The following is an 11,190-nucleotide window of genomic DNA, read 5'->3' on the forward strand; positions in this document are numbered from 1 at the left end:
AGCCACAGTACAAGCGCTGACTCACAACTCAACCTAAGCCTTTCCAAGGCCCAGATAAAAACAAATATGACGAAAACGAAGCATTCACGTGAAACAACCCCTGGGTTCACCTGCTACACAAAAAGTCACTCAAAAAAGAAATCTCCTTGCTTGAAAGAGCAAGAGAGGTCTTGCTGACACACTTATTGTCCCTTGAAATAAAATATGCTTCAACTATTTCTCTCGTCAACTTTTCTTTGTGCCGATACAAAATCCTGACCTGGTCAAACATGGGAGTACACTTCTTCTTCTCCTTCTTCATTGTTTCACAGGAATGGCAATGTGAGACCAGAAATGTTTTGTCCTTGCCACTTTCGAAGTTGTTCCGGTGTTCCAGTAGTCTTGTTAATACAGCGTCCTGTTTGTGCTTTATAACAGGCTCCACAAGAGAGTGGAAACCTGTACATAACACCAGTCTTGCATCTAACTCGCCCAACAAAGTATGTTGGTAAGCTGCTTGCGTAGGAACAACAGCGGGTGCTGTCATGGCCGTCTCTAATGGTGCAAGCTGCGGAGGGAGTACTCCTTGGAGCCTCCGGCTGAAGCGGTGTACCGGGGTGTTAATCGGTGCAGGGCTCGCGGAACGGCTGCCTGGAGGGGTTTCTTGCATGGGCTAGTCGCACCCCGCGCCTCCAAAACTGTCACGTATATATATATATATATATATATATATATATATATATATATATATATATATAGTCAAATAATAGTCCACGACGAAGCTGAGACAGTCAGTGGGTAGTTGGAGTAGACGACGAAGTTGGTAACCTGTAATCGCGCTCGGACCACTCTCGGACTTTGGCAGTCTTCTAGGCTCAGGGCGTTTCCTGGACTTTCGACGCAATACCCATTACAATTGTGAAGAGGAAGAAGTACACGAGGAACATTCTAGGCAGTGGCATCGTGATCGCTGCGCGTGTTGGACCTGACGGTGTTCGCTGTTGCTGTGCTCGCTGCTGATCTGCCCAGTCCTGCTGATCGAGTCCTGCTGATCTGATCAATAAACCCCCATCTTACATTTGGTGGAGGTGCTGGGTATATATATATATATATATATATATATATATATATATATATATATATATATATATATATATATATATATATATATATATATATATAAACTGCTTTTTTGGGGAATATGTCAATGCTCACATGGATACACTGAGTGCAGTCGGACAGACCCATTGGATGCAACGGGCAAGACCAATTGGGCTATTGAGTTCACTAGTTGCATAATATTAATCCGAGCATCCATTTGGAACATAAAAAACCAATACTACAGCTTTGTACAAATCGAAGTCTCTTATATTTAGGCTTTGCACTAGCAGCTGCTTGGCACTTGTGAGCTATCCGGCTGGAACCAGCTTGTAGTCCATTTGAACCGCCCAACTGGAACGATAATTCCAAATGGAACCAAATGGACTATCCATTTAAAATGTTAATTCCCATTTGGAGCGGGAAGATATTTGGCTGTTTTGAGTGACTCTTGGTCTATGTTATTGTCTTTGTTGGTCTCCGGTGATATTGAGGAAAACCCGGGGCCTAAGACTGCTGAAATGTTGCAGTTAATTCTAGAAAACCAGGCCATATCGGATGCTAAAATAGATAAACTGAGAACTGAAATGACCGAACTGAATGCAAAATGCGACAGGATGACTGGATTTCTTGATATTGTTGAAGAAATGAACAAGCGAATACAAAATCTAGATACCCTTGTTCGTCAACAAGCAGGTATAGGTTGACTGAATACGAGAACAGAAGCAGGAGTAATAATATTTTGCTTTTTGGTGTCAAAGAAGCAAAGGACGAATCTGATTCCGATCTGAGGGAAGCTGTGATTCAGAAGATAATTAATGAAAAATTGGGCGTTCAGGTAGATGCTATAGACAGAATTCATCGTATGGGCAGGAAAAAAGCTGCCATAGACCTGTCATTATGCACTTTCTCGACTCTAGAGAAATAGAGTTGATATTTAAGAACTTCGGGAAGTTGAAAGGTGGCCCGATAAGTGTAATCCAAGACTATGCGAAGGAAACAGTAGCAGTACAAAAAAAGCTATGACAAAGCAGTAAAACGGAAAGAGATAACGGAACAAAGGTAAAACTTCTACATGATAAACTTAAGATTAACAACACCATTTACGCGTGGGATCACGAACGACAAGAGCGTTGTCTGTACCAAACCTAGCCAGATAAGATAGGTCGACCTAAAGTTTACGATAAATCTTCTGGTCACAGTTCGCTATTATCGACCAAATCAAGTGAAGATTCTGATGATCATAGTGATTCTGCGCAAATATAGCTCAGAATTATTCTCTTAAACGTCCGCAGTGTCGCAAACAAAACAACTGATTTGGAATATTTGCTCATTTCTGAGAACCCTGACTTATTGCTAATAACTGAGACCTGGTTACATGAGGGAATTAGTAACGATAGCATTTTTCCACCTGACTACCACGTGTTTAGACGGGATAGAAATTCTAAAGGAGGGGGTGTGGCTATTGTCATGAAAAGCACAGTATCTGCAGTCGCTCTTAACTGCAGCCTTTCTGAAATGGTATGGTGCAAGGTTTCTTGCGGGAACGTTGTGCATTTAGTAGGTGTTGTGTACAGGCCGTCTTCTACATCTCCTGAATTTTTGGATGAATTGCTCTTGTTCCTTAACTCTCATGTAAATGAGAACACCAGACTAATAATGGCTGGCGACTTCAATTTGCCACATATTAATTGGGAAACTTTGTCAACAGGTAATGTAGAAATAAGCAGTGCGAATAAAATGATGGAAATTATGTTTACGCATAACCTTAAGCAAATAGTTAAAGATTTTACAAGGGTTACATCAAGGTCCCAGTCATTGTTGGACTTGGTTCTCTTATCCAGTGGCAGACCACACTGTATCTGTCGAGCTGGAATTATCTGACCACTAGATGGTCTGTTTAACTATGCTGCTGAAAAATCGCATGTTTTAATGCGTGTCAAAGATTACAGCCGTGCAGACGACACGTCTATCTTAGACGTCTTAGAAGCAAAGTTAAATCAGTTTGCAAATGCATCACACCGCGAAAGCGTAGAGGAAATGTGGCCATGTTTCAAGGGCGCACTAAGATAATGCATTGATAAATTTGTTCCTACTCGCTCAAAGAAATCGAAGCAGCTCAATCCTTGGATAACTAGAGAGATCATTCAGTTAAAGCGCAAGCTAAAAAGGCTACGAAAAAAAAAAATAGGGGGGCAGAACTTTCAAACAGCAAAAAGAAGCTCAAAACAGCGTAACTTTATTCGAAAAAAAAAAAAAAAAAACGTTCTTCAATACAACACTGACTGACTTCCTCAAAAGCTCACCGCAAAAATTCTGGCGATATTTTTCAGCGAGGAAGAACGCAATTAAACAGGTAATGGATAGGGATGATGAGGTGACTGATAAAAATGGTATTGCAAATATGTTTAATGATTTCTTCCAGTCGGTCTTTAGTAGGGATAAAAATGACATTGAGAGCGAAAATACGACAATTTGCACTTTGCCACACTGTCTCTGGACCCGAAGAAATCGTGCGGCCCTGATGAAATACCGACGGAATTCCTTAAGTGGTTGTCTTATTACTTGCAAATTTTATTTGAAAAGTCATTGCGGGATCATTCTTTACCTAATGACTGGCGCAGCACAATAGTACAGTTCCGGTTTTTAAAGGCGGTAATCGACTTCTTATAAAGAGCTATAGACCGGTTTCACTCACTTCCGTACGTTGCAAGGTTTTTGACCACATAATAGCTAAACACATCCTTCATTTCTGGAAATGATTGACCTTTTGTGTCCGTTGCAGCATGGTTTTCGGACCGGCCTTTCGACGGTGACGCAGTTGATTGAAACAGTGAACGATTTTTGCAAGGTTATAGACGAACGTCAGCAGGTAGATGTGGTCTGTGTGGACTTCGCGAAGGCTTTCGATAAAGTTTATTTATTTATTTATTTATTTTCATTTTGAACGTACTGCTAGACCCTGTCGAGGCTGTTGCAGGATTGAGGTACATCATGATAGGTAATTAGTAACACGTCACATGTTATACAAAGACTATGGAATAACGTCGAAAATTGACATCATGCGCGGTAACGTTAAAGTCTGTAGTGTAATATGCAATGCATCATAAGTACAGGTAGAGTAATATTTTTTGACAATTGTAGTACTCAAATGTTAGATTATCATGTTCGGGGAAAAAATGATTACGGCAGGTTAAAAAGAAAGATTTGTAGAGATTCAGATCCAACAACATCCTCAGGTAACATGTTCCATTTCCTAATTGCTTGTGGAAAAAAAAAATGAATAACGGAAGGTGTCCGCATCATAAATTAGGAATCAGTGAAAATATAGTACTATGGATTCAGGCGTATCTAGGTAACCGCTGTCAAGTTGTCAAGATAGAAAGCATAGTATCAGATAAGCGTGAAGTTCTGTCCGGGGTGCCACAGGGTTCCGTTTTAGGTCCGCTTTTGTTTTTGTTATATATGAATGATATTTATACTATCATTGAATCGCCTGCAAAATGAAACTTTTTCTAATGACTGTTTAATTTACTCTTCTGTGGCTTCCCGGAAGATCAGATGAATATAAATAGGTGTCTTCAGTCGTTAAACTCGTGGTGCCTGAAATGGGGCATCTACTTACATGCATGTAACAAGGAAGCAGAATGTTATGCCGTTTCAATATAATATCGGTGAAAATTCTTTAGATGCAGTAAAGTGTCTCAGATACTTGGGAGTGACACTAACACATAATCTTGGTTGGCGCATCCATATTGAAAATATCTATTTAAAAGCCTATCAGAAACTTTGTTTTCTGCGGAGGAAGTCGCCGAATGCGACTAGAGAAATTAAATTGATTGCGTACGAGACGTTCGTGCGGCCACTCATAGAGTACGCAATTGCAGTGTGGAGTCCACATCAAAAGGGTTTAAAACGAAAACTGGAAAGATTGCAAAGGATTTCGGCACGTTTTATATGTTCTAAATACCGCCGCACTGAATCAGTCACAGAAATGCTAAAACAGTGTCAGTTAGAATCACTAGAAATAAGAGGAACTAAACAGAAATTTAAACTTTTTTTTTCTGATAATGAATGATAAAGTAAAAGTTAATAAACAACACTATGTTACACGTCATCTGAAGCGTTGCCCACGAAAAAATCACAGTAAGGTATTATAACCTATTATTACACGTACTGATGTCTATCGCTACTCCTTTTTTTTCCCGATGCAGTAGAAATCTGGAATCAACTGCCAAGCAACGTTATGGACCAAACAGAAGTAGAAAAATTGGAGATAGGTGTTAACACGTTCTTGGAGGATCACTGTACAAATCTGTGAATCTGCCCTATAAAGTCTACTTTAGCGAAGAGAATTGCACTTGTATTTGTATATGGTTTCCATCCCTGTTGTGACCCTCATATAGAGGGTTAACAGTATATGAATAAATAAAAATAAAAATAAATAAAAATCAAACTGAACTTTTCAGTATGTGAATTCCAACTGGAACACATTGAGTGCCATTGGAACCAGATGAGATTCCAGTGGGTTTCAATGTTTTTTTTTTTTTTTTTAAAGGAGGGGGGAGGGGGAGGGGGGGGGTGGGGGGGGGGGGGGGGCTGGCCCACAGCACCCCGGCGCCAGACAAAGCGCCAGGAAGGCAAGCTTTTTCCATGTGGCTCGGACGAGGGGTGCGCTCGTACTCCTCGCGTCTCTGAGCTCTCGCCCGATGTTCAACCGCAAGTGGCTAAGCTCCTTTCCATGAACAGGTACCACCAGTCAGGTCAGAATCACTGCTTGGCCGGTTTGTCGCTCAGGTGTCTCGACCAGCCTTGCTTGCGTCTTCTGACGGTCATTCTCAGTCGTTGATCGTTCGATCTGCGCCAAAGAACCGACCGAGAACAGGCAGCACCCAACACGAGTGTATGTTGTTGCCCGTCAGAACACTGTAGCTATACTGTAGACTTAAACGGTACAACAACCTCCCTTTGTTTCATGTCTATACCCAGTTTTGTCCCTTTACAAACATCAAAAGGCACATGTAAAACCCTTAAAATAAGAACAAGTGCCGAACACATGTAACACCTTGATTGAAACAAATAGAGAAAAAAAAAAATGTTCCTTGATAACACTCGGGCTGGAGAGAGGCTGCTAATAATTTTTTGCTCCCGCTCTGCCTGCGAGCCTGACAGCTCTTCGCAAAGTGATGGCATGTCACGAGGAGGTAGAAGGCATTAAGACCGCACGGCTTAGTGCGTCTGCGTTTGCGTTTAACCTACCTTTCTTGTAATGAACGTCTGTGTTTTGCTGCTAAGACTATCAAGCTTCACATTACATCCGGCCGCTTTTAGAGTGTTTTATTCAACCAAGTTACAGTTGGCCAGTTTCGACTACAACCTAGAAACCGAAGTCATATCAAGCCGGATTTTGAACGTCAGAGATGGGTTTATTAGTAAAGAAAGATTTCTTTTTGTTACTATGAAGAAGTCTAGTGGCGCATCTGCTGGATTACTAGTAACTTTTCTGAAAGTCGGATCACGATGAATTCATTTCTTTCCAAAGAACGAGTATATTGCAATGCAGTGCGAAGAAGCAAATATGCTGCAGGTATTCCTGGCGAAATTTTTTTATTTTTTTACTTCTAGCAATGCCACTTGCAAGCACCACCTGCTACACCCAGTGCATTCTGCTACAAGTAACACTAGTGACATGTACCGTTTCATTGAAGAAACATTGCAGGTCGGCGTTTGCGCGCCCTTTCTGCGCCTTTATTTGCTCTCAAGAGAGGGCGCTAGTGATCCACAATTGCGAGGAGCGGGCGTTGCACAACTTTTGAATGAGGTAGCTGGCACCCATCGTAGTGCGAGCTCCTAACTGAGGGCTGTGGAGTATCTAGCTGGTGCGCGGAACTCAGATCGTGGGTGTAGATGGCATCAAAAAAGAAAATGTAATAACTGAGACGGAGGACAGCCAGTGACCTCTAAGGTCAGGAAGAAACAGATTTATCACCAAGATCATTTATATAAACATGCAAAGGGCCATAAAGAGAGGGAAATGGTTAGCAATGGAACAGCGGTTAGAACGAAAAATAGATGTTTGCGTTCTATGTGAGACAGTTCTCAGCGATATAGAAGACTAGCCGTTTATCGATGACTATGTCTGGGAGGGGTGCAGCATAACAACGGGGAAGAAGGGGCGATGGGTTTTCCTGCACATCAAGAACACATTGGCAAAGAATAGTATCCACTCGCAATGAGCATTTCTGGGTATCAGGAACTATTGCAGGCAAAAGGACACAACTAGAGATAACTTATTTGTGACCGGGGCACAATTGCAAGCAAGACAACCAGGATCTAGCAAATGTAGTGGCGATGTAAAACAATTTGGAGACAGTGCTAATATTATTCTGTGGAGGAGTGGCATGACCATGTGGAGGATCTGGGTGAATACACAGATTGTGCTGAAAGCAGGGCTTAAAGTCAGGTAGGTTTCGGGGGGTCTGAGACCCCTCACCGATATTTAAGAGGGGTCTGAGACCCCCTGCGCTTGAATGTATGACTGTATGAATACGAAACAGGCAGCCATTTTTTTATTCTTTTCAGTGGTAATCGGAACATTTATTCCCTAATGTTTCGACAGTTTCGCAGTATGTTTTAATAAGAACCATTAGCATGTTTTCTAAAACCTGAGAGGGAGAAAAACAATGACCTCTCCTATTTGCATAAAACGATGTGCAGAACATGCCACTAGCCGCTTTCTCTCTTCCTCTCTTTATTTACCTTTCCACCTGTGCTGTGATTACTAGAGACCCCCCTCCGACGGAGTCAGACTTTAAGCACTGCCTGAAAGAATGCCGAAACTATCTGGGGAGCGCCACCTAGTTATTGTAAACCGACAACCTTGCTGTGGTGAACAAATCTCATTGGAATTACAGAACAGCAAGCCACTATTCAATGCCGCCTAACGACGCAAAGATTCCATATCGAGCTTGTGAAAATGAAAATAGACGAGGTGCTTTCGTGTAGTTATTCGAGAGCGACTAGCCGTGGGTGCTACCAACATTGATATGATACTTTGCAATGACCGAGCGAGAACATTGCGCATTGTCGGGACTTAACTCTTTTCGGACCATTTGTCTTCGAGAGATGGAGGTGATTATTCACCCCTGTATATAGATGACGTACACTTGAGGGTGCTTGCTTGATGTGCTTATGTGTACTTAGATGTGCTTTAGATGGATATCGAAAGAGCTAGGTGGACTAAACCGTGTTATCAGCGATCAGAAACATGCGAAACTCTGACCATACACTTGTCTCTGTTCTTCATTGTAATACCCCATTAACTGACTTATAAGTCAGTTAATTCTTGTGGTCTCCTCACTAAGCGCCTTGACACGCAGAGACTTCGAATGGCAAATATAGTAGTTAAAGAAGGTCCCAGTTACTTGCTATTTAAAGAAACAGGACAAAAGAAGAGCACGCAGCGGAATGCATGCACATGAAATGCTTTTGGGTGCCCCTGTCGAAAAGGCTGTCGGTGAAGTGCACGTTCAGCGAATATTGCTGCTCCTCGCCAAAGCCACTGTCGCATGAACACTTTCAGCGATGCTCTCCTCCAAGCGAGTTCACTGAACATACCAGGGGAGCTCTTTCGGTCTCACCCTCCGAAATTTTAAAGGGAAAGCTTTACTGGCTTTTTCGAGTCATCGGCGACGAGAATTTCACCTCAGGTGCGGCGCGCTTCTTTTTGACACACCTGGCAAACTTTATTCGTACCGGTAAATATCCGCAGAAATATACAACATTGCCTGACACAATGCCAAACAGCCTTCCAGTCCCCTGCCTACCCTTTACCCTCACCGCCACTGCTGCCCATCTTGCTCGCCTCCTGGCACCTCCCTTTTCAAAATGCGCTCGACACCTTCGTGTCGTCTAAACACGGCTATGGCGTCCTTGAGGTTTGCAGACAACCGTGGAGAAGTCACGCACTGGAATCAGTGCTTCGGCTGCATTTTCTTGGCGTTCGCAGACACCCATGGAGGAGCTAAACCACATCAAACCGTGCCTGACCACGCTTAGTCGATCTTCCGCTCTGTAGACTAGCAATAGAACATAACCAAGCATAGCAAAGCTTTCGCTTGCACAGCCGGGCTTAGCCGAGCTAATATATCCTCCCCCCCCCCCCCCCCCTTTTCTTTTAGGCCTTTTTTTTTCTCGCCCATACCACCCCCTAAAATTCCTTTTTTTTTTTTTTTTTTTTTTTTTTGGCTACGCCACTGGAACATACCACTTGTCGCACACATGCGTTTACACCCTGTAACTTTGATTTGCGAACTGGAATAAGCACAACTCAGAACAACGATACCATCCGTCAATCTGAAAATAAGTGATGTGTCATTAAATACTTAATGACATGCCTTGAAAATGATAGATCATTAGGGCTTACTGCTCAAGAACTGTCTTGAACCCCGCTAAGTGTTAATGAAATACGATGAGCGTTCATAATTAAATTTCGTATTATTGGCATGAAGCAGCACAGATTAAGAAATGAGACTTCAGGGGGTATCGACATATTCTCCTCCCAAGAACACGCACCTTTGCCGCTGTTCGACGAGCTGCCGACCTCCTCGCTTTGAGAGCTCGGAAGGAGCTCCTATTAAGCAATCCCTTCCTCACCGTCCCAGAAACGTTTCCCGCGCAGTGTATTATCTGCGGAAGGGAAGAGGAAGAAGTCACTTGATGTGTGGTAGGATGAAATAGATGATCGGGCAATAATTCGTTACTTAAGAACGGGGCCCGAGTCACCCGCGCCGAGTGAGCTGATGCATAGTGGCGAAGCAGACCGAAGCCTTTCGCAAGCATGCGGAAACCTGCGCCTTGTGTAGGTTGTTGCGGAGAACGGTGCGCGCTGGACCTGCAGTGAAGTTTGATTATGCAACTATTTATTCAACAGTTATCCACCGGTCAGCAAGCATTGGAGCTTTCCCTCAATTTGCGGTTCACCATCAAGTGACGGTCTGCCGCTCTGTGCTTGTTCGTCCAGGCTCATTTGACAGAGTTAAAATTGTCTGCGTCATTTGACGACTCTCTTATAGCAGAGACATTGTAGCTGTGCAGTGCCACTAGCTCAACATTAATCTTCCTTGGGCGGCTTTTCAAACGGAGAAAGGGGATCGCTGGGAGTGCTTCCCTCGCCCCGATCGGGCGAGGATACAATTTTTATACCGTGCTAAAAGTAGAGGAAAGTACGTTTATTTGGTACGCCTGTTTTAATTTATAGCGCTGGTGGTATGAACTTTATAGACGCACCTCGTACTCCTGCATTAGGATTGTTCAACTGGGGCTTGTTGAGCTCCATGCTAATAGGTTGCTGTATGAGGTGCAGATTTATAATAGGAAAATTGTGAGAAATTTTTATTTAGAAGACATTTCATGGCGTCATTCCAGGAAGCAATTTCACGAAGGAAATAAAATGATCATGGCAGATAAATTTGGAAGGTCCTTTTGAAGCTTTGAGCAACTATGTGCTGAAATAATTGCCATCAACATAATTTCCGAACAAAGTTTTTGCCGAGTCGTGAAGCACATTCGAAGTGACACATGGAAGTATATGTGCGTAAAGTTATGTTGCCCAAACGAGCATGTCGACAGGCGCCAAAGATTGCGGAGCCTTTGTAGAACGTGATTCGGGGTACAAAAAATGTTCTGTTATCCTGCCGTACGAATTGACGCTGAGCGAGGGAACTGTACACTTAGTTTCCACTCGATCCTTTTCGCGAGAGGGTCATCGGTGGCTTTCTCTCTGCTCCGTGGCTCCGTTGAGCGCAGCAGCGGCAAGAATGGAGTCAGGACAGATCATGAGCATTCGCCTCCTTTCTTCGCGTAAAATACTGACCAACCGCCTCCTTTAGAAAATGTTTCCAGGGTCTCTGCTGGCGCATTGAGTAAGTACCGAATAAAGATAGCTATCATTGTGGTCGAACTGCGGCTCTTCGCGGGGTCCAAGCATGGCTCGCGACCCTTTGGCATCGGTACCCCCCCGAATTACATCTGAACTGAGCTGCTCCAGACTGCAATAACTGCGACATTTAAACCAAACTTGAAGGTGCTTCCTTCAAGAATTCACGAATGTGG

The sequence above is a fragment of the Amblyomma maculatum genome, chromosome 1, assembly GCF_055883805.1.
Source record: "Amblyomma maculatum isolate TAMU_Amacu chromosome 1, ASM5588380v1, whole genome shotgun sequence".
NCBI classification, from domain to species: domain Eukaryota; kingdom Metazoa; phylum Arthropoda; class Arachnida; order Ixodida; family Ixodidae; genus Amblyomma; species Amblyomma maculatum.